We start from the raw sequence: 24,250 nt of genomic DNA, 5'->3' as shown, positions 1-24,250 counted from the left end.
TTTTAACAAGGATTTTGACCAAGAAAACGAAAACTTTAGGATTTAGTTTGTCTGAAGAAATGGTGCCAGGAGGGTCACATCCTATCCTTGTTATGTTTCAAGTATCAACATTCGTATTTTGGACCACTGATTTCTTAATATTGAGCCCAAGCTAACAAGGAACCCTTCACTTTAAGGGACACCTCTGACCACCTAGGACCTGGGAGATGAACCCAGGTTGGATTAAGTGTAGCTGATTTTGGTCTGATTGAAAGTCTCTTTCCAGGGTGGAGACACTTAAATCAAGGCAATTTCAAATTATTGATTTAAGTCAGGTTGAAGGTTTGTAAAACTAACTTGAAAGTTTGTGTTATTGCAAATTGAGAATAACATTTGTAATGACGTAAATTATGCTGTTTTTAAATGCTGATCAAGTATCTTATTTGAATGTTATGAAACTGCTATAGACAAAAAGCAGAATATTTAAAACTAGTATCTGAAAGCTTGTGCTGTTGCACAGGCGTAATTTGTAAAGTAATGTGTAAAAAATTTAAAACAGCTGAAAATGGCTGAGAACTTAAAAAGTTGAGAGTAACAGACTGTGAATCTCAGTGGTGTTTGAACCTGGTGATATTCTAAACAAAGAGCTCTCAACCATGCTTGTAGCTGTTACAATTGCTTCACACTGACCCAACAGACATTCTAGGCTTCAGAGTGATGTTTGGTGGTGTGTGTGCTGGTTATGTTGTTGGGTGGATCACAGAATCATAGGACTGGAAGGCACCTCGAGAGGTCATCTAGTCCAGTCCCCTGCACTCATGGCAGGACTATTGTCTAGACCAGGGATGGCCAACCTGTGGCTCCGGAGCCATATGCGGCTCTTCAGAAGTTAATATGCGGCTCCTTGTCTAGGCACCGACTCTGGAGCTGGAGCTACAGGTGCCAACTTTCCAGTGTGCTGGGGGGGGTGCTCACTGCTCAACCCCTGGCTCTGCCACAGGCCCTGCCTCCAGTCCACCCCTTTCCACTCCCTCCCGTGAGCCTGCTGTGCCCTCGCTCCACCTCCCCCCCCAGAGCCTCGTGCACGCCACGAAACAGCTGATTGGGAGGTGCGGGGAGTGAGGGGGAGGCGCTGATCGGCGGGGCTGCAAGTGGGTGGGAGGTGCTGGGAGTGGCAGGGAGAAGCTGATGGGGGGCTGCTGATGTATTTCTGTGGCTCTTTGGCAATGTACATTAGTAAATTCTGGCTCCTTCTCAGACTCCGGTTGGCCACCCCTGTTCTAGACCATCCCTGACAGGGGTTTGTCTAACCTGCTCTTAAAAAATCTCCAATGATGTAGATTTCACAACCTCTCTAGGCAATTTATTTCAGTGCTTAACCACCCTGACAGTCAGGAGGTTTTTTCCTAATGTCCAACTGAAACCTCCATTGCTGCAATTTAAGCCCATTGCTTCTTGTCCTGTCCTCAGAAGTTAAGGAGAACAATTTTTCACCCTCCTCCTTGTTGCAACTTTTTAGGTACTTGAAAACTGTGTCCCCTCTGTCTTCTCTTCTCCAGACTAAACAAACCCATTTTTTTCAATCTTCCCTCATAGGTCATGCTTTCTAGACCTTTAATCATTTTTGTTGCTCTTCTCTGGACTTTCTCCAATTTGTCCACATCTTTCCTGAAATGTGGTGCTCAGAAATGGACACAAGACTCCCAGTTGAGGCCTAATCAGCGTGGAGTAGAGCGGAAGAACTACTTCTCGTGTCTTGCTTACAACGTTCCCACTAATACATCCCAGAATGATGTTCGCTTTTTTTGCAACAGTGGGGTGGAAGTTGTTGAAATCCAGGTGGAATTCTTCAAGGGCCTCCTTCCTTTGGGTCCATATGATGAAGATGTCATCAGTGTAATGCAAGTAGAGGAGGGGCGTTAGGGGACGAGAGCTGAGGAAGCGTTGTTCTAAGTCAGCCATAAAAATGTTGGCATACTGTGGGGCCATGCGGGTACCCATAGCAGTGCAGCTGACTTGAAGGTATAAGTTGTCCCCAAATCTGACATGGTTGTGGGTGAGGACAAAGTCACAAAGCTCAGCCACCAGGTGTGCCGTGGCCTCATCAGGGATACTGTTCCTGACGGCTTATAGTCCATCCTCATGTGGAATATTGGTGTAAAGAGCTTCTACATTCATGGTGGCCAGGATGGTGTTTTCAATGCATCACCAATGCATTGTAGCTTCCTCAGGAAGTCGGTGGTGTATCGAAGATAACTAGGAGCGCTGGTAGCGTAGGGTCTGAGGAGAGAGTCCAAATAGCCATATAATCCTACTGTAAGAGTGCTGATGCCTGAGATGGTGGGGCATCAAGGGCTTCCAGATTTATGGATCTTGGATAGCAGATAGAATACCCCTGGTTGGGGCTCTGGGGGTGTGTCTGTGTAGATTTGTTCCCGTGCTGTAGGAGGGAGTTTCTTGAGCAGCTGGTGTAGATTCTTTTGGTATTCCTCAGTGGTACTCCTCCCTTCTGTTCAGGTGTTAGTATAATAATGCCTGCATCTGTAATTTTCACTCCATGCATCCGATGAAGTGGGTTCAAGTCCACGAAAGCTTATGCCCAAATAAATCTGTTAGTCTTTAAGGTGCCACCGGACTCCTTGTTGTTTTTGTGGATACAGACTAACACAGCTACCCCCTGAAATTTAATTAAACACTTTTTTTTTTTTTTTAAACAAGCGTCATCAGCATGGAAGCATGTCCTCTAGAATGGTGGCCGAAGCATGAAGGGGCATATGAATGTTTAGCATATCTGGCACATAAATATCTTGCAACATCAGCTATAAAAGTGCCATGTGAATGCCTGTTCTCACTTTCAGGTGACGGTGTAAATAATCAAGCAGCAGTATCTCCCATAAATGTAAACAAACTTCTTTGTCTTAGTGATTGGCTGAACAAGTAGTTGGACCGAGTGCACTTTAGAGCCTACAAGTTTTACATTGTTTTGTTTTTGAGTGCAGTTATGTATTTTTATACATAATTCTACATTTATAAATTACATTTTCATGATAAAGAGATTGCACTACAGTACTTGTATGAGGTGAACTGAAAAATACTATTATTTTTACAGTGCAAATATTTGTAATAAAAAATAATATAAAGTGAGCACTATACACTTTAGTGAGCTACAGCTCACTTCATCGGATGCACACGAAAGCTTATGCTCAAATAAATTTGTTAGTCTCTAAGGTGCCACAAGTCCTCCTTTTCTTTTTGCGGATACAGACTGACACGGCTGCTACTATACACTTTGTATTCTGTGTTGTAATAGAAATCAATATATTTGAAAATGTAGAAAAACATCCAAAAATATTTAATACATTTCAATTGGTATTCTATTGTTTAACGGTGCAATTAATTGCAATTACTTTTTTTATTTTTCGCTTGAGTTAACTGCAGTTAATCAACAGCCCTAGTTTATATTCATCCTTTGTAATTTGACCTAGTTTCTAATTTTTGTAGGACTCTTTTTTGAGTTTCAGATCATTGAAGATCTCCCGGTTAAACCAGGGTGGTCGCTTGCCATACTTCCTTTGTTCTTGCACCCTTAATAATGTCTCTCTGAAAAACTGTCAACTGTCTTCAATTGTTTTTCCCCTTAGACTTGCTTCCCATGAGTTCTTACCTACCAACTCCGAGTTTGCTGAAGTCTGCCATCTTGAAATCTATTGTCTTTATTTTGCTGTTCTCCCTCCTACCATTCCTTAAAATCATGAATTCTACCATTTCATGATCACTTTCACCCAAAGGATGGTTGTGTTGATCTGTGTCTAGGGAATTGTGCTGGAAGAGTTGTCTAGATAGCAAATAAGTGTGAGCTGAAGTCAGGGGCTGTGTGTGTTTGGGGTTATTGTGTGTGTAGGTTGTGGTGTTTGGATCATTTTGTGTGTGCGCCTGCGGGGTTGTGCTGGGGGATTGTTGTTTTGTGTAGGTGACGGGCCAATTAATCCATCATCTGTGTAGTCTCCCTTATACAATCAATTAAATTGTTGCATGCAAATTAGGTGTAGAGTAAGAGTGGTGATTTGTTATTATCTCTGATATAATGGTCTAGGACTCTTCGAATGGCAGAGGTACATGCTTTACTGTAGCCATACACTGCACATGTAATTGATAAAGTCAAAATGGCTGAACTTAAAAATTTGGTAGTAACAAACCACAAAACCCAGTGATGATTGAACCTAGTGGTATACTGAACACAGAGTCCCCAGCCATGCTAGTAGCTGTTTCTATCACATCATGCTGACTCAGCAGTCATTCTAGGCTTCAGAATAACAATCTTGAAATCATGTTAAGTAGATGAAGGTCCCAGACCAGCAAACACTTAGATTCATAGATTCCAAGGCCAGAGGAATCACTGTGGTCTTCTCGTCTGACCTTCGGTATAACACAGGGCCGAGAACTTCCCCAATATAATTTCTAGAGCAGATCTTTAAGAAAAACATCCAATCTTAATTTAAAAACTGTCAGTGAGAGAATCTACCGTGACCCTTCATAAGTTGTTCCAATGGTTAATTACTCTCACAATGAAAAATTTACTCCTTATTTACAGTCTGAATTTGTCCAGCTTCAACTTCCAGCCGTTGGACCATGTTATACCTTTGTCTGCTAGATTCAGGAGCCCCATAACCTTCTCTTTGTTAAGCTAAATAGATTGAGCTTCTGGAGTTTCACAATTAAGGCATGTTTTCAAATTCTTAATCGTTCTTATGGCTCTTCTCTGAACCCTTTCCAATTTATCATCATCCTTCTTGAATTGTGGACACCAGAACTGGACGTAGTATTCCAGCAGTGGTCACACTACTGCCAAATACAGAGGTAAAATAACCTCTCTGTTCCTACTGGAGGTTCACCTGTTTATGTATCTAAGGATCGCATTAGCCCCTTAGGCCACAGGGTCGCACTGGGACCTCATTATCCACCATCACCCCCAAATCTTTTTAGCGTCACCACTTCCTAGGATAGAGCCCCCATCATTGAAGTATGGCCTACGTTCTTTATTCCTAGATGTATACATTCACATTTACCCATATTAAAATGCATATTGTTTGCGGGAACCCAGTTTACCAGGTGGTCCAGATCGCTCTTGTCCTCTTCGTTATTTACCACTTCCCCCAACTTTTTTCATCTGCAAACTTTGTCAATGATGATTTTGTGTTCTTTCTGATTATTGATAAAAATGTGAAATAGCATAGGGCCAAGAACAGAACCCTGCCCTATGCTATTTCAAGCCAAGAACTGAACCCACTAGAAACACACCCACTCAGTGGCGATTCCCTGTTTACAATTACATTTTGAGACCTATCAGCCATTTTTTAATCCATTTAACTTAAGCAGTTATGAAAGTTTACTCAGACGACTAATCAATGGGACTACTTATGTTCTTGAAGTTAAGCTTACATATAAATGTTTGCAGCATCAAATGCTAAACTTGTATTTTTATTTAAAACTTTTAGTGATATAAAATGTCACTTCAAAACAACATTTCTTCAGCCATGAAAGCTATTTAGACTTTCAATTCAGTAATAAAATTATTGTGATCTTTCTTATACACAAGATCAAAATTTTCAAAAACAGAGGTGCCTATAGGCGCCGACTCCGTGGGTGCTCTGGGGCTGGCTCACCCACGGAAAAAAAATAGGGGGTGCTCAGCACCCACTGTGATGACCAGCTGTTGGCAGCCAGGGATCAACTGTTTTGCGAGAGCCTCGGCAGATGAGCTGTTTCCTATGGGTAGCCTGTACGCAGCTGCGATCACCTGTTTGCCGGGTAGGCTCAGATCAACTTTTTCCTGCTTCCCTGCTCCGGCAGGGGCTGAGTGAGTCTCACCAAGGGGAAAAAAAAAAAAAAAGCCTTAGGGTTGGCGTGGGCGGGAGTGCTAGGCTATCAGCAGCAGCACAGCCAGCCCCTGCTCACTTAGGGCTGCCCCACACCTCTTGGGCTGATGGCCACGTGTATGGTTGTTCCCTGCCAGCCAAGCTCGACTCCAGCCACAGCAGGCATCAGGTGACCCAAGGGAGCCTAGCCAGGCTGGGGCTGGGTGTAGTGATGGATTAGGGGGAGAAGAAGCCCTGGACCCTGGCAGGAGCTGCGCTGGAGGTGGGGTGAGGGGAGAAGCCCCAGACCCCGGCAGGAGCCACGCTGGGCAGGCGTGGGGGGAGGAGAAGCTCCAGACCCCGGCAGGAGCCGCCCGGGGGTGGGGGGAGGAGAAGCCCCGGACCCTGGCAGAAGATGTGGGGCTGAAGTCCCCAGCTCGGGAGCTCCAGTCACCCAAGTGGCAGAAGCTGCAGGGCTGAAGCCCCGACCCCAGTCTGTGCAGAGCTGGCCTGAGCCCCTCTCTCTCCTGTCCCCCCTGTGTGGAGCTAGCTTTCGCTCTCAGGCTGTGGAGAAATTCAGTCCAAATCTACCCACGTTTGTATCTCCATTTCCCCTATCATCACACAGGGGCCTTGGGGAAGGGGGCGGAGCTGGGATGGGGCACCCACCAGGAAAACCCAAAGTCAGCACGTATGGAGGTGCCTATAGTTAGGCTCCTAAGGATGGGATTTTAAAAAGTAGCTCAACTCCCATTGAGTTCCAACTGCACACCCTAATGAAGGATTATAGCCTGGTTGTAGCATTTCAGCTTTCCTGGCATATGGAAATTTGTTCAGTATATTGGCAGATGGTATTAGTTGCAAATACAACGCAGGGTATTTATTTATCAGTGATGTGTTTGGGTTTGTGTTGATCTCTCAGTAAGGCAGTTAATGAGGCCCTGGACTTGTTTTTTTACAGCAAAGCTAAGACTCTTTATTTTCGGTTTTTACCCAAAACAATTCCCAGGCTTTACAAAAGCTAATGCTAATTTTACTAGCTTTATTAATTTTCACCTGAATTTTGGATCACTCATGTATATGAAAATTCTCCTTGTGTTCAGCAAATCCAATCTACTACATTAATGGATGTGTGGTTGTTAATAATAAAATAGTCTAAGTGTAAATGCAAGTCTGTCAAAGTAATGTAGTGGACGATACGCACACACACGCATGTGTGTGCATTTGTATACGTACTGTTAATGTATAGTTAATTTTTTGTACTTCCTGTCCCATAATATTAACCCTGATATTTACCCAGAAAACTGTGAAGTTTAATTTTTTTCACTGATTTTCACCCATTTTTAATCTTAATTACAACACTGATAAATTCCCAGGAAATTTTAAACAAAATAAAAACAGAAATGAGGGGTCTTGAACGTAGCTGAGCACTTTAAATCTGAAATTTCCTAATAGACAAAAATCTCTGTAAAATCTGAAACTCTCCTAACAATTAGGAAACTAAACAAGTCCAAAATACCCACATTAGTAATTTAAGACTATAAATGGGAAAAAGTACAAAACTAGTCACATCTCATTTAAGTTTAAAAATCTATTTAATTTTAAAAATATTTTGTATCCACCCCACATCTTGAGGTGGGGGGTATGTGTCTCATTGGGATGTTCTGCTAGCTAAGTGATCTGATTGGCTGAAATTTTTTGTGGTGTGTGCCAACTCAGTTGTTTGGGGGTTCTCTGAATCTCTGAACCTCCTTCTAGTATCCTGTAGCAGTGAAGTCCTTCCTACTTTTCCTTATGCCAAGGGCACTGTATGACCACTTTGCTCCTGGCTTTTATTTTTCTGATTGTGTTGAAAACAAAAGAATAGAAATATTATATTGTTGGAAAAAGAAAAGGAGTACTAGTGGCACCTTAGAGACTAACCAATTTATTTGAGCATAAGCTTTTGTGATGTACAGCTCACTTCATTAGATGCATTCAGTGGAAAATACAGTGAGGAGATTTATGTACACACAGAGCATGAAAAAATGGGTGTTATTATACACACTGTAAGGAGAGTGATCACTTAAGATGAGCTATTACCAGGAGGAGAGCCTGGGGGAGAAAACCTTTTGTAGTGATAAGGGGATAAAAAGAAAAGGAGTACTAGTGGCACCTTAGAGACTAACCAATTTATTTGAGCATAAGCTTTTGTGAGCTACAGCTCACTTCATCGGATGCATTCAGTGGAAAATACAGTGAGGAGATTTATGTACACACAGAACATGAAAAAATGGGTGTTATTATACACACTGTAAGGAGAGTGATCACTTAAGATGAGCTATTACCAGGAGGAGAGCGGGGGGGAGAAAACCTTTTGTAGTGATAAGGGGATAAAAAGAAAAGGAGTACTTGTGGCACCTTAGAGACTAACCAATTTATTTGAGCATGAGCTTTCGTGAGCTACAGCTCACATCGGATCCGATGAAGTGAGCTGTAGCTCACGAAAGCTCATGCTCAAATAAATTGGTTAGTCTCTAAGGTGCCACAAGTCCTCCTTTTCTTTTTGCGAATACAGACTAACACGGCTGTTACTCTGAAACCTGTCATAAGGGGATAAGACACTGTGGGGGGGTTTCAGAATTTAATTTTCCTCACCATTATGCAACTTTTAAGCTTTTAAATCCCTATATTTTTCTCACACACTCATTCACTCTGATTCAGCTTTTGGTAACAATCTAACATACAAGGACAGAGGAAATCGATTTTCTAAAATAGTGAAGATTGTTACTTCATTCAATTACAGGCAGGCAAAGAACAATTTAAAAATTCCAATAGGATAACATTTGAGATTTTTATAAAGGGGCAGATTTCTTTTGGTTGTGGTATGTGGAAAGAATTCTCAGGAGTGAACACAAATAGATCTGTTATCCCTGTAGACCCCACCACTAAGTTCCCGCTGCAACACATATTAAAAGATGGCTGTTCTCAGTTTAGTTTAGTTTTATTGCATCAGTCTCTCATCACTTTACTAATAGCTAATGCAGTCCTTGGAATGCAGGGAGACGGAGTAGCCAAAGCTAATACTGCTGTTGCTTATCATGAATGCAAATGCAGCACCCTTACCCGGAAGTTGAAGGTCATTTCAATGCTTTCGATGCTGGAGAAAACTGCAGCTTATCCAACTATGCTTTTGAGAGCAAGCCCAAGCTGTAATTGGAAAATATTGGCGGGAGCATGGGATTATAGAAATGTAGTACTCTGGTTCTACTTTATAGTTTTAATAGTCTATCAGTGACTTTTTGATCGTTTTTGAAAGGTTAAATTGTTGGTGACTTAATTTTATGGAGTTTAGGTCAGACTTTATTCTCTGTGCAAACGGTCAGTTAAGGAATAATATCACATGACAATTCTTGAAGCTATCAGCAATGAAAGCCCATGGGTGGAAGATTTGTATTGCAGCGGAATTTATACACAGTCCTGTGAATACATTCTTAGAGCCCCACGGATATGTCCGGACCATTTTTGCAGATTGCAGATCGGATGCGGATACAAAATTTGTATCTGCACAGGGCTCCATACATTCTCTTATCCTTGTCCCCATTCTTGAGCATCTGTCAGACACCATCCAAGTTATCTAGTTGATGAGTATCGGTACACCTTTGGGAGTCTGTAGCCCCAAAGAGTATGTCTACACTGCAGCTTGGAGCATGCCTCCTAGCCTGGGTAAACAGACTTGTGATAGCTCAGCTTGAGCTAGTGTGCTAAAAATAGCCGCATGGTGGTTGAAGCGCCAGCAGAGGCTTGGGCTAGCCACCTGAGCTTGGACCTAAGGGAGCGGATGAATTCTAGGTCGGGTGGCTACCCCAAGCTTCTGTTGGTGCTGCAGTGTTTGCACTAGCTTGAGTCAAGCTTGCATGAGTCTGTCTACCCTGGCTGGGCAGCACGCTCTCGCTGCAGTGTAGATGTAGCCAAAGAAACTGACGGCAGCAGGTTAAACAACACACATCTGTTTTATAACGTTAGTAAATCTCATTGGGTTGGTCTAGTCCTCTGTGTGGTAATGACTTAGCACATGTGCAGCTTCATAGAATCTCAGGGTTGGAAGGGACCTCAGGAGGTCATCTAGTCCAACCCCCTGCTCAAAGCAGGGCCAATCCCCAATTTTTGCCCCAGATCCCTAAATGGCCCCCTCAAGGATTGAACTCAGAATCCTGGGTTTAGCAGCCCAGTGCTCAAACCACTGAGCTATCCCTCCCCCTAGGGCTGAGTCTGTCATGTTTCTGTTGAATACAGATTTGTCCTGCCTGCACCATTACTGAAAGCATGACTGATATTCTGCAAACCAGGTTTTAATCATGTTTTTTAATAATTGTACTGAAAACAGCTTTATCCCATCTATTTTAGGGCTCCTACCAAGTCAGCTGTATCAGCACTGTAATTAGAACTGGTTGGGAATTTTTTTGATGAAACACTTTACATTTAAGAATGGCAAGTTTTTGAAACTGAACCTGTTTGTTGGGAAAGGATAGATTTTTCACAAATTTATAGTTTCAAAAACTTTTTTGGGGGAAAAAGTTAAAGGTCAAAAATTAAATGTTTCATTTGACCCAAACATCATCTCCCCTACTCCCCCCATTTTTTAATTTTCAAGAAGTGAAAATTTTCAGAATCTCCACACTTTTCCCAGGTTGGGAAAACGGTTTCCCATTCAGCTCTAGTTGGAATTAGTGGTGATTTGTAAATTTTCGTCGTTGTAGACCTAGCCAAGCTGTTTAGCTCTTTCCAGCACTAGCTGAGCGGTGATGGTGGTGGGGGGGGACCCTTTGCTTACAACCATTTCCAGGAAGTTGACCCATTGCGAGCTGGGGTGAAGCAGCAGTAGCGTTGATTAATATGAGGCATATCTGTCCAAGCAACAAGCCTGGGAACTGAACCAAAGTGCAAGAAGATTTTACTGGACTTTAGACTTTTTTGTCACAGTAAAAGTTACCCGTACCTCAATTGTGTATAGTGGTAAAATGTGAATAATGGCAAAATGTTCAGTGGGAAAGCAGTGCTAGGCAGGATAAAATGGTTTTAAACACCATTATATTTCTATAATGGTAATAAAACATGTCTGCTGACATATTTTGTGAGAGTCAGTTCATTTAAAGAAATCAACAGCAGTTTTCACTGTTGCGTAACTTGCCTAACTTGTAAATTGAAAGTTAAATTTAAGAACTCAGTGCAGTGGATTAGCTAAGAAACACATCAGCTGGAAATGTGAAATGGATTTTTAGTTAACTTGTTTTAACTGTCTTGATGGTCACTATTTTTGTCTCATTGAATAATAAAGTGGAATCCATCAGTGGGAGATTGCTTTCCTGTTTGTTGTTCGGATTCAGAATCTCATTCTTCAGTTTTTCTGACTTACTGATGTTATGGAATACACATTATTATAATTCTACCTCTGCAGTCCCAGTTAATGCCAATCCTGGAGACTGATGCCATAACAGGAGCTGTTAATATGTGAATTAGTTGCCAGTGATACTAATGATCTTTACCACACTGTAGCTGTTCTATTTTTAATTGTAAGCCATCATAGCTACTTCCAAGAAGAAGATTGGAAAATATCCCCTTGACATGCTGTTTGGGAGAAAAACATTTTCAGCTAAGTTAACAGTTTGAGAGGGAGCCAGTTCCAGGGAGAATGGTGAAGAAGGAAAGCAGAGGAAGACAAATAATGCTTTTTAAAAGCAGCATTTCCACAGCAGGCTCCGTTTGTCACACAGTCCATGGAAAGATAAGACTGGAAGCAGCATTTTGACCACGTTATCACGTAGACTGGGATAATCCCTGAATTTGCCCTGTGTGTTTTCCTACCCCATGTGTTGGTCCTGTACCACTTTGATTCTTGTGTTTGAATCCAGGTTAGAATTACCAGATTTATAATCATAAGGGCCCTTTTAAACCCATGGAAGTGATTATTTTATTAGAGAAGTATGTTTGATATGACTTTTAACTTGAACAGCTGCACGTGATAATTAAACAAATAAAGTTCCTGCATCTGTTGGTGTTTTTTCCTTTCTTGCCAGAACATGAACTGTAGAAAAGTCATCTTAGATTAATCCCTTAAACCTTTTTAGTACTGAATGGGGCTAGATTTCAGAGTCCAAGATTTCTGTTTGCAACAGTGACATTTCCTGCTTCTCTCACTCTTTGTCCATATTCCCTCAACACTGTTTTAGCATGACCACCTTGCAAAATAATAGAATTCAGCCTCCAAAACCATTAAAACCTTAGGATCACTTCTGAAATGGGGATCACTTTGGTTGTGATTTTTTGAAACATGGGACTGCACTAAGAGTGCCACAAATATTTTAGATACACCACTGAACATTCTACAGCTAGTAATCATTTTCAGTCCCCATTGACTGGGTTAGAACAGACAACCTATTATAGAGGCAAAGCACTCCATATCCCATTAGCAATCACCTGAGCTAGTCAGTTCCACCCTTCCCCTAACTACCCAGTTGATAAGCAAGGAGTGATAAGTGCAGAACTGTTGTATGTCTCCTGTTTCTCACACATCTGGCATAAGAAACAATTTCTCAAGCTGCAGTGACGGATCCCTGTCCAGGCTGACAATTTCAGAACGAAGGAGGCTCCCCTGATCTAGTATGCAAGCTACAGGATTCTCTGTATTCCCCCACAAAGGAACAGGATACATCATTGCAGTCAGAGGACTAATTTCCTGTATTGTTAAAGATAAAAAGATTTTCGTTTTCTACTGTTGAACAGTTGTATATAAAAATGAATTATAAAATTCTTTCTAACTAGTTTTACCCTTTAACTCTCCATAAACCCATTATTCCCACATGTATTGCCATTTGGTGTCAGCACCCTGAATGCTGTAATGATCTTCAGAGTGTTCTTATGGGACCTGAGGTCTACACATAAGACTTAGATTAGCCTGTTTCTCAGCAGTGTGAAATATTCACACCCCGTGAGAATCAGTTAAACTAACCTAAGCCCCAATATAGACTCTGCTAGGTTGATGGAAAAATTCATCTGTTGACCTGGCTACTACCTCTCGAGGGGATGGATTAACTACAGTGATGGAAAAATCCCTTCCATTGCTATAGCAAGTGTCTAAACTATGACACTACAGTGACAGCATCGTAGCTGTGCTGATGGAGGATCTAGTGTAGACATTAGTAGAGTTCTGTTTGCATTACAGTAGTTAAACTTGTGTCGGTCCTCTAATGTCAAACCTGGATTATTGGGGTTTATAAACAGTCTGCAAACTCTCTCCAGCCTGAAACGTGGCACACAATATTTCAGGCCGGGAGCAAAGAAGGTGTGAGTTACAGAAGTGAGAGTGTGATAAATGTGAATTGATTTTATTGCTTCTCTTAAAGGGTATTCTTTTGCAGGCCTTCAGTCCTTAATACATGAGGCCTCAAATTCATCCTTAGTTTATTTCCCTGACTTCAGAAGTTATTCCAGGAATGACTTTGACCAGTCTCTTTGGGGATTTCAGAGCAAAAATGTATATCTGGAGATAGTTTAAGAAATCAAATACTTGGCTACTAGCCTCATTACAGCGGGAAGGAGATTTCTGGCTCATCAGATTTCCTGTGAGGCTTAGGGCAACTTATTTGTACCTCAGTTTCACCATGTGTGTAATAAGTCTATACCTGTGCCAAATGCTTTGAAATGGAAAGTGCTTTAGGAGTGCAGTTCATTTTATTAATAATGATTTCAAAAGGTTTTTGGCATACAATAGCAGGCAGTTCCAGCAAATATTAATAGAGCCTAGGGAGCTCAAAAACTAAACAGGATTTACACATTGAGCATATTTGTCTCAAAGGTACAGTACTACTGTAGGATATCTAATCCTTTTTTTACAATTCTTTAGGGCAGTTCCTCAGCTGGTGTCAATTGTCATAACAAAGGAGCTATGTCAGTTTACACCAGCTGATGATCTGCCCCTTGGACTCAGTGCGGTTGTAGTGTAAATGATACATGGTGTGCTCTTTGAATTTTTCCTCTCAGTGTGCGCATGTAGTCTTCATTTCATCGACTCACTGTGAACGATCCTGAGTAATCTGCCTGGACTATAGTTTTGATAGCCCTTGATTTAGAATGCCTGTGAAGGGAAGTACTTTGAAGTTTAATAACTGCTGCACTAGTGAGCTTTGTATTTCTGAAGCAGTTTATTTCTGCATATGGAAAAAAGGTTTCAGAGTAACAGCTGTGTTAGTCTGTATTCGCAAAAAGAAAAGGAGTACTTGTGGCACCTTAGAGAAAGCTCACGCTCAAATAAATTGGTTAGTTTCTAAGGTGCCACAAGTACTCCTTTTCTATATGGAAAAAAGTGAGTCTGTTCTGTAGATGAAAGACTAGGTGTTGGGGGACCTGCATCTGTTGATTCAGGGAGAGGGTGGGAGCTTCATCATAGAAGACAAGATGCCTGTGAGGTGACAAGAATCATCAGATTTTCTTATCGCCTGCAGAGAGTAAGATCACTTAGGAAGTAAAGCCCACTCCCTCCCATACAAGTGCAGCTCTCTTCCCCTCCCACCCAAATGAGGCAAGGGCCTCTCCTACAGAGGTCACTCTTTCATCATTTTCCATCACCAAAGTGAAACTCCTCAGTGCTTGTAGGACTCTGGCACATCTGGTGGAGAACTAGAGAGCTCTCTTTGGGTTTCTCTGTTGTGAAATTAGATCTTTGCTTTTCTTCAGCAAAAGAAATCAGGAAGCCAAGCCACCTCCTTGAATTGAAACTTGAGATTACAAAACTGTAATTGTGAACAAGAGCAAGTCTTGAGTCTCATTTGAATCAGTGAAAATATAAATAATACAAGAAATTACTTGGTGTGGTGCAGAGAACACAAGCTAGAAAGGAATGCTCACTATGGGGGTATAAACAATTGTAGCTGAGAACATAATAGACCTACCTTTACTCCATTACAGAGCCAACAAAGCAACAATGTTGTCTTTAATGCATTGGCATTTTTAAACATTTGAAGAAAACCTTCCAAAATGAAAATGCCCTTTAGGAAGTGTTGATTAAAACAAATCAAGAAAACCCCACCGTATGCATGAGGCTGTTAATCTACATGAACATGCTGAAACTAAGGAAAGAAATAAGGTATTGATTGCTTAAATCCAGAAAAGGGTGTTAATTTTAAGAGAAGCAAAACCTTGCTCTTCCTGTGAGACAAGCCAGTGTACTTTCCTATCTGGACATCTCTGCATGTTACACCTGGGCTTATTGTTCAGTGTGAATGTTAAAAACTACATGTACAGCACACATGGGATGGAATTTGTGGTACTCTTTGATTTGGTACTGTTCTGTACAGCCTGGCAAGACTTGGGCACACTTCCCAGTCTCAGCTAATAGCTGCTGGAATTGTTACAGAGGGAGCATAGAAATTGCCAAAGTGGATCAGACCCATGGTCCATGTAGTTCAGTATTCTGACTCCACAGTGGCCAGCACCAGATGCAAGAAACCACCTAATCCCTAGTAGTTTGTCTTAAACCCTGAAGTATGAAGTTTTAATATCCTCCCAAAGTTAATGTTAGCATTAGCTTTATAATTCTGGATATTCTTGTTATCCATATAAGTGCCCAATCCCTGGCATAACCTTGCTAAATTCTTTGCCTCAATAATGTCCTATGGCAATGAGCTGCACAGTTTATACATTACATGACAAACTATGCTTTGAATTTCCCAGTTCCATTCAGTGAAACTTCAATGAATGTCCCTGTCAAGGTTCCTTCCCCACTCTGAACTCTAGGGTACAGATGTGGGAACCTGCATGAAAGACCCCCTAAGCTTATTCTTACCAGCTTAGGTTAAAAACTTCCCCAAGGTACAAACTTTGCCTTGTCCTTGAACCGTATGCTGCCACCACCAAGCGTTTTAAACAAAGAACAAGGAAAGAATCATAGAATATCAGGTTTGGAAGGGACCTCAGGAGGTCATCTAGTCCAACCCCCTGATCAAAGCAGGACCAATCCCCAATTAAATCATCCCAGCCAAGGCTTTGTCAAGCCTGACCTTAAAAACTTCTAAGGAAGGAGATTCTACCACCTTCCTAGGTAACGCATTCCAGTGTTTCACCACCCTCCTAGTGAAAAAGTTTTTCCTAATATCCAACCTAAACCTCCCCCACTGCAACTTGAGACCATTACTCCTTGTCCTGTCATCTTCTACCACTGAGAATAGTCTAGAACCATCCTCTCTGGAACCACCTCTCAGGTAGTTGAAAGCAGCTATCAAATCCCCCCTCATTCTTCTCTTCTGCAGACTAAACAATCCCAGTTCCCTCAGCCTTTCCTCATAAGTCATGTGTTCCAGACCCCTAATCATTTTTGTTGCCCTTTGCTGGACTCTCTCCAATTTATCCATATCCTTCTTGTAGTGCGGGGCCCAAAACTGGACACAGTACTCCAGATGAGGCCTCACCAATGTCGAATAGAGGGGAACGATCACGTCCCTCGATCTGCTCGCTATGCCCCTACTTATACATCCCAAAATGCCATTGGCCTTCTTGGCAACAAGGGCACGCTGCTGACTCATATCCAGCTTCTCGTCCACTGTCACCCCTAGGTCCTTTTCCGCAGAACTGCTGCCTAGCCATTCGGTCCCTAGTCTGTAGCTGTGCATTGGGTTCTTCTGTCCTAAGTGCAGGACCCTGCACTTATCCTTATTGAACCTCATCAGATTTCTTTTGGCCCAATCCTCCAATTTGTCTAGGTCCCTCTGTATCCTATCCCTGCCCTCCAGCGTATCTACCACTCCTCCTAGTTTAGTATCATCCGCAAATTTGCTGAGTGCAATCCACACCATCCTCCAGATCATTTATGAAGATATTGAACAAAACCGGCCCCAGGACCGATCCCTGGGGCACTCCACTTGACACCGGCTGCCTACTAGACATGGAGCCATTGATCACTACCCGTTGAGCCCGACAATGTAGCCAACTTTCTACCCACCTTATAGTGCATTCATCCAGCCCATACTTCTTTAACTCGATGACAAGAATACTGTGGGAGACCGTGTCAAAAGCTTTGCTAAAGTCAAGATACAATACATCCACTGCTTTCCCTTCATCCACAGAACCAGTAATCTCATCATAGAAGGCGATTAGATTAGTCAGGCATGACCTTCCCTTGGTGAATCCATGCTGACTGTTCCTGATCACTTTCCTCTCATGTAAGTGCTTCAGGATTGATTCTTTGAGGACCTGCTCCATGATTTTTCCGGGGACTGAGGTGAGGCTCACTGGCCTGTAGTTCCCAGGATCCTCCTTCTTCCCTTTTTTAAAGATTGGCACTACATTAGCCTTTTTCCAGTCATCTGGGACTTCCCCCGTTCACCACGATTTTTTAAGATAATGGCCAATGGCTCTGCAATCATTGAAAGAGCCCACTTGGAGATGTCGTCCCCCAAAATATCCCCCCAAGCCGTACACCCCCTTTCCTGGGGAGGGCTTGATAAGAATCCTCACCAATATGTACAGGTGAGCACAGACCCAAACCCTTGGATCTTAAGAACAATGAAAAATCAATCAGGTTCTTAAAAGAAGAATTTTAATTAAAGAAAAGGTAAAAGAATCACCTCTGTAAAATCAGGATGGTAAATACCTTACAGGGTAATCAGATTCAAAACATAGAGAATCCCTTTAGGCAAAGCCTTAAATTACAAAAAGACACACAAGCAGGAATATACATTCCATTCAGCACTGCTTATTTTACCAGCCATTAAACAAAAGGAAATCTAACACATTTCTAGCTAGATTACTTACTAACTTAACAGGAGTTGTAAGGCTGCATTTCTGATCGGTTCCCGGCAAAAGCATTACACAGACAGCCAAACCCTTTGTTCCCCCCACTTCCAGATTTGAAAGTACCTTGTCCCCTCATTGGTCATTTTGGGTCAGGCGCCAGCGAGGTTACCTTAGCTTATTAACCCTTTACAGGTGAAAGGCTTTTTGCCTTTGGCCAGGAGGGATTTTATAGCACTGTATACAGAAAGGTGGTTACCCTTCCCTTTATATTTCTGATCGTCCCCTTAACTTGTGTTACAGGATACGTAGAGCGGAAGCTCCCAAGCTACCTTTTCTAGACCATTCAGTATTATATATCCTTTTTATATGCCCTTTTATTCATCTCCTTTCTGAAGAAAATAATCCCAATTTTTTAAATCTTTTCATGTCAGAGTTTTTCCAGACCTAGTAATTTTTTACCTTCTCTGAATATTCTGCAACATCCTTTTTTGAGATGGAATGACCAATACTGCACATAGGAACCAGATGAGGCTGCACCAGTGATTTATATGGCATGTTTTTCAGGTTGTCTTCCACCTCATTCCAAATATATTCAAACACCTTGTTTGCTTTAGAATGCAGCTGTGCATTGAGCCAAAGTCTTCTATGAGTGTCTGAAATTGAGCTCAGATCAATTTTTTCTGAGTAGATAGTTAATTTAGAACCCTGTAAACTGTATAAGTATTCTCATTTTTCCCTCCAATATGCATTACTTTGCATTTACCAACATTTAACTTTGTTTGCCATTGTGCTTCCCATTCATCTAGCTTGGTTATGTCCCTTTGAAGTTCATCGGTCTTCTCTGGACTTCATTAACCTAAGTAACTTTGTCATCTAGAAATCCCACTGCCCATGCCCTTTTCCAGATTCTTGTTAAATGTGTTAAACACCAAACCTAATACACGATCTTGAGGCATCCATCCTGCTGTTTATCTTTTGCCATGATGGCATCCATGACCAGGATGGTGATAGTGACTGTGAAATGCTTAGGGAGATTAGAGAAGCTATTAAAATAAAAACTCAATAATAATGGGGGATTTCAACTATCCCAATATTGACTGGGTACATGTCACCTCAGGATGGGATGCAGAGACAAAGTTTCTTGATGCCTTAAATGATTGCTTCTTGGAGCAGCTAGTCCTGGAACCCACAAGGGGAGAAGCATTCTTGATTTAGGCCTAAGTGGAGCACAGAATCTGGTCCAACAGGTGAATATATCTGAACTGCTTGGTGATAGTGACCATTATATAGTTAGATTTAATATCCTTGTGGCAGGGAAAACACCACAGCAGCCCAACATGGTAGCATTTAATTTCAGAAAGGGGAACTACACAAAAATGAGGAAGTTAGTTAAACAGAAATTAAAAGGTACAGTGCCAAAAGTGAAATCTCTGCAAGTTGCATGGAAGCTTTTTAAAGACACCATAATAGAGGCTCAACTTAAATGTATACCCCAAATTAAAACACCTAGGGAACTCCAACCAGGGATCTGTTCACATCTCAAGCAAACAGGAAATGCACCACATATTGCTCCAGAGGAGCCTTCAGTTGCCCCTTCCAGGTTGACACTCTGCTTCTTCCTTGATCAGACCAGTTCAACTCTGCCTTTCCTCCGTTATCACTCCTGCCATGAGTTCAACGATAAATCTGGCAGGACAGAGCACAGGTCATTCTGATCTCCCTCTTCTGGTTTTCCCAACTGCCTATGCACATTATCCCAACCACCAATCATACTCCCCAATGTGGTACTTAAACCTTATTGTACCTGCAAAGAACAAAACCAATCAGGAAATCCCCAAGACAATCCATTTCTGTAGCAGAAAGAATCAGGAGGTACATGAACTGTACCCAGAGAATCTCCAAATGGATCTCTGGCTTCATTCTACTCTATCAGCTATTGAACCTTCCCTTCCCTGCCCAAGGGGTAAGAGCTGCTCATTCCACCACAGCACAAGCAACAGCAATCACATCACTTCAGGAGGTATCCTTTGACATCTGTAAAGCAGCTACGTGGAGCTCCATTCACGTGAGACATTATGCCCTGCTGCATGATTCCTCTGCTAATGCCTCCTTTGGGATGGTGGTCCTCTGCTCATCTCTACCCTGTACATCCTCACACCTTCCTCCTACTTAGGTACTGCTTGTCAATCATCCACAGTGGAGTACAGTAGGGACCATCCCTCAAAGAAGGAGAGGTTACTGACCTGAAACTGGAGGCTCTTTGAGATGTTTGGTCCCTATCTGTATTACACTACTGTATTCCCATACCCACTACCCACCCTCTTTCCCCTCTGCTTCCACTCTTATCTGATTCGTGGCAGAGAAGGAACTGGAAAGGCAGACGATCTGCCCAGCCCTTTATCCCCTTGTACAGAGACACGAGGTGAACCAGGGTGCATGTGCAGACCAACAAACACTACTTTCATATTCTTTGGCTCTGGGTGCATGGTGCACATGCATAACCCACAGTTCACATATCTCAAAGAACCTTCAGATATAGGTCAGTAACCTCCCTGTGATGGGTTGGGCCCTCCGTCTGGGATGCCACCTGATATACTGGGGTCCCACTGAGCCTGCCTGTTCCACCAGCCTGGACTTTCTCACCCTACTCTTGCTGTGCCAGATCCTCAAGCCATCTCTAGCACACACACAGATAAGGCCACACCCAGCTGCAGATACAGACTGAAATCAGCTCTGTGTGGGAGGATTCAGCTAAGGGATTTACCCAGCACTCACGTGCACACCCCCTTTGGGGTGTAAACCCAAAATTATATTGTCTTGTGCTGTATAGAGAGATCTGTAGAGCGCAAGCTCATAAAAATTGCCCCCTCCCTCAATGTGGAGGGAGATATACACAGCTTTTTGCTTTCCTCCCTGTGCAATATGAATTACACAAACTGGTTTATAGAAAACAAAGATAAATTTATTAACTACAAAGGACAGATTTTAAGTGATTATAAGGGATAGGAAACAGATCAAAGCAGATTACTAAGCAAATAAAACAAAACACGTAAAATAGGCTTAATTTATAAAAGAAATTGGCTACAAATAGTAATTTCTCACCCTAAATGTTGTTTTTTGCAGGTTACAGAGTTTCTTAATCATAGAATCATAGAATAGAATCATAGAATATCAGGGTTGGAAGGGACCTCAGGAGGTCATCTAGTCCAACCCCCTGCTCAAAAGCAGGACCCATCCCCAATTAAATCATCCCAGCCAAGGCTTTGTCAAGCCTGACCTTAAAAACTTCTAAGGAAGGAGATTCCACCACCTCCCTAGGCAACGCATTCCAGTGTTTCACCACCCTCCTAGTGAAAAAGTTTTTCCTAATATCCAACCTAAACCTCCCCCACTGCAACTTGAGACCATTACTCCTTGTCCTGTCCTCTTCCACCACTGAGAATAGTCTAGAACCATCCTCTCTGGAACTACCTCTCAGGTAGTTGAAAGCAGCTATCAAATCCCCCCTCATTCTTCTCTTCTGCAGACTAAACAATCCCAGTTCCCTCAGCCTCTCCTCATAACTCATGAGTTCCGGACCCCTAATCATTTTTGTTGCCCTTCGCTGGACTCTCTCCAATATATCCATATCCTTCTTGTAGTGTGGGGCCCAAAACTGGACACAGTACTCCAGATGAGGCCTCACCAATGTCGAATAGAGGGGAACGATCACGTCCCTCGATCTGCTCGCTATGCCCCTACTTATACATCCCAAAATGCCATTGGCCTTCTTGGCAACAAGGGCACACTGCTGACTCATATCCAGCTTCTTGTCCATTGTCACCCCTAGGTCCTTTTCCACAGAACTGCTGCCTAGCCATTCGGTCCCTAGTCTGTAGCTGTGCATTGGGTTCTTCTGTCCTAAGTGCAGGACCCTGCACTTATCCTTATTGAACCTCATCAGATTTCTTTTGGCCCAATCCTCCAATTTGTCTAGGTCCCTCTGTATCCTGTCCCTGCCCTCCAGCGTATCTACCACTCCTCCTAGTTTAGTATCATCCGCAAATTTGCTGAGAGTGCAATCCATACCATCCTCCAGATCATTTATGAAGATATTGAACAAAACCGGCCCCAGGACCGATCCCTGGGGCACTCCACTTGACACCGGCTGCCAACTAGACATGGAGCCATTGATCACTATCCGTTGAGCCCGACAATCTAGCCAACTTTCTACCCACCTTATAGTGCATTCATCCAGCCCATACTTCTTTAACTTGATGACAAGAATACTGTGGGAGACCGTGTCAAAAGCTTTGCTAAAGTCAAGATACAATACATCCACTGCTTTCCCTTCATCCACAGAACCAGTAATCTCATCATAGAAGGCGATTAGATTAGTCAGGCATGACCTTCCCTTGGTGAATCCATGCTGACTGTTCCTGATCACTTTCCTCTCATGTAAGTGCTTCAGGATTGATTCTTTGAGGACTTGCTCCATGATTTTTCCGGGGACTGAAGTGAGGCTCACTGGCCTGTAGTTCCCAGGATCCTCCTTCTTGAAGGTAAACTGCACTGTTTGCAACTTAAATCTCCAGGTATACCCTTCACAGGCTGACCTTTCTCAGCCTGGTCCCAGTCCTTCTCCCAGATCAGTCTTAGGTGTTTACAGCAGTCATCCTGGGCAGGGATCCAGTGAAGAGCCAGCGACCATGATTAAATCACACTTCAGCCTTAAATAGAATTTACATATGGTGTGAATTTTTTGTTTCCCAGTCTGACTCCCAACCCCCTCCTTCTTAATGGAAAAACACTGAAAGCCCAAGATGGGGATCTAGTACAAGGTGACATGATCTTATGACCATGCAGTGTCAAAGCAACCATGAGACAAGGTTTATTTGTAATGTCCACAGGAAGGAGCTCCAGGAAGATGGGAGATCAGCATCTTCAAAGACCCATTCCATTGTCTTTCCTAATGGCCCATTCAGGCTGATTGCCTACTGTCTGGTGGGCGTTTCCCAGGTGTAAACACTTTTGGAATTGATAGAGTTTATATTCCTAACTTCAGATACAGCCATGATACATGCATACAAATAGGATAATCACATTCAGTAAATCATAACCTTTCCAGTGATATTTCACAAGACCCATCTTGCATCAAATACAACTTAGTTATGCCATATTCATACCATAAGCATATTTCTATGAAGAATATGGGTGTACTGTGACACTCCCATATGTATAAGGAGGGATAGGTTACAGAAAGACCTAGACAAATTGGAGGATTGGGCCAAAAGAAATCTGATGAGGTTCAATAAGGATAAGTGCAGGGTCCTGCACTTAGGACGGAAGAACCCAATGCACAGCTACAGACTAGGGACCGAATGGCTAGGCAGCAGTTCTGCAGAAAAGGACCTAGGGGTGACAGTGGACGAGAAGCTGGATATGAGTCAGCAGTGTGCCCTTGTTGCCAAGAAGGCTAATGGCATTTTGGGATGTATAAGTAGGGGCATAGCGAGCAGATCGAGGGATGTGATCGTCCCCCTCTATTCGACATTGGTGAGGCCTCATCTGGAGTAGTGTGTCCAGTTTTGGGCCCCACACTTCAAGAAGGATGTGGATAAATTGGAGAGAGTCCAGCGAAGGGCAACAAAAATGATTAGGGGACTGGAACACATGAGTTATGAGGAGAGGCTGAGGGAGCTGGGATTGTTTAGCCTGCAGAAGAGAAGAATGAGGGGGGATTTGATGGCTGCTTTCAACTACCTGAAAGGGGGTTCCAAAGAGGATGGCTCTAGACTGTTCTCAATGGTAGCAGATGACAAAACGAGGAGTAATGGTCTCAAGTTGCAGTGGGGGAGGTTTAGATTGGATATTAGGAAAAACTTTTTCACTAAGAGGGTGGTGAAACACTGGAATGCGTTACCTAGGGAGGTGGTAGAATCTCGTTCCTTAGAGGTTTTTAAGGTCAGGCTTGACAAAGCCCTGGCTGGGATGATTTAACTGGGAATTGGTCCTGCTTTGAGCAGGGGGTTGGACTAGATGACCTTCTGGGGTCCCTTCCAACCCTGATATTCTATGATTCTATGACTCCCTGTATGTCAACCCGTTCTCTTTTATCCACTATTTTACTGACACATTCAAAGAATTTTAACGATGAGATGCTGTTTTCCGTTTGCAGAAACCGTGCTTGTTAGACCCTATCATATCATGATTTTCCAAGTGTTTTTATTCTTTTTTAATTATTGTTTTAGCCTTATATCTATAACTGGCTAATTGGCTTACTGGTCTTCACTTTCCTAGATCACCCCAGAACATTTTTATATATAGGCACACTTGCTATCCTCCAGCCCTCCAGTACAGTTGCAATTTTTAATGGATAGCAAAAATATGTGAGCGCCTCACTAGAGATGATTTGTATGGCAATAGCAAGCCCTCTGGCTGACTGAGGTGTTGTACTGGGATCATTTGGTACTTTGCTGATGATTAAAAGTGAATGCAGAAAAGAGAATCTTGAGAACTAGGGGAAAACATTTTATGTTAGTTTTAAATAGCTTGCTGCTAAATTACACCTTTTACTTTTAGTGTATTAGATGAGTTGGCCCTTTTATTATGTCTATCTTCCGGTTGCTGTGATGGCATAGAAACAGTAAGTTCCCCCTGATTATAGTAAC

General features: G+C 42.5%; 1 protein-coding gene across 1 annotated transcript in view; it reads left to right on the top strand.

Moving 5' to 3' along the window:
* The window catches only part of MYO1D (myosin ID), a 356,217-nt gene that overhangs the window by 210,939 nt on the left and 121,028 nt on the right, over positions 1 to 24,250 (top strand). The window lies entirely within an intron of this gene.

Source organism: Lepidochelys kempii, chromosome 27 (assembly GCF_965140265.1).
Source record: "Lepidochelys kempii isolate rLepKem1 chromosome 27, rLepKem1.hap2, whole genome shotgun sequence".
NCBI classification, from domain to species: domain Eukaryota; kingdom Metazoa; phylum Chordata; order Testudines; family Cheloniidae; genus Lepidochelys; species Lepidochelys kempii.
This window is presented reverse-complemented; position numbering and strand designations above follow the sequence as displayed.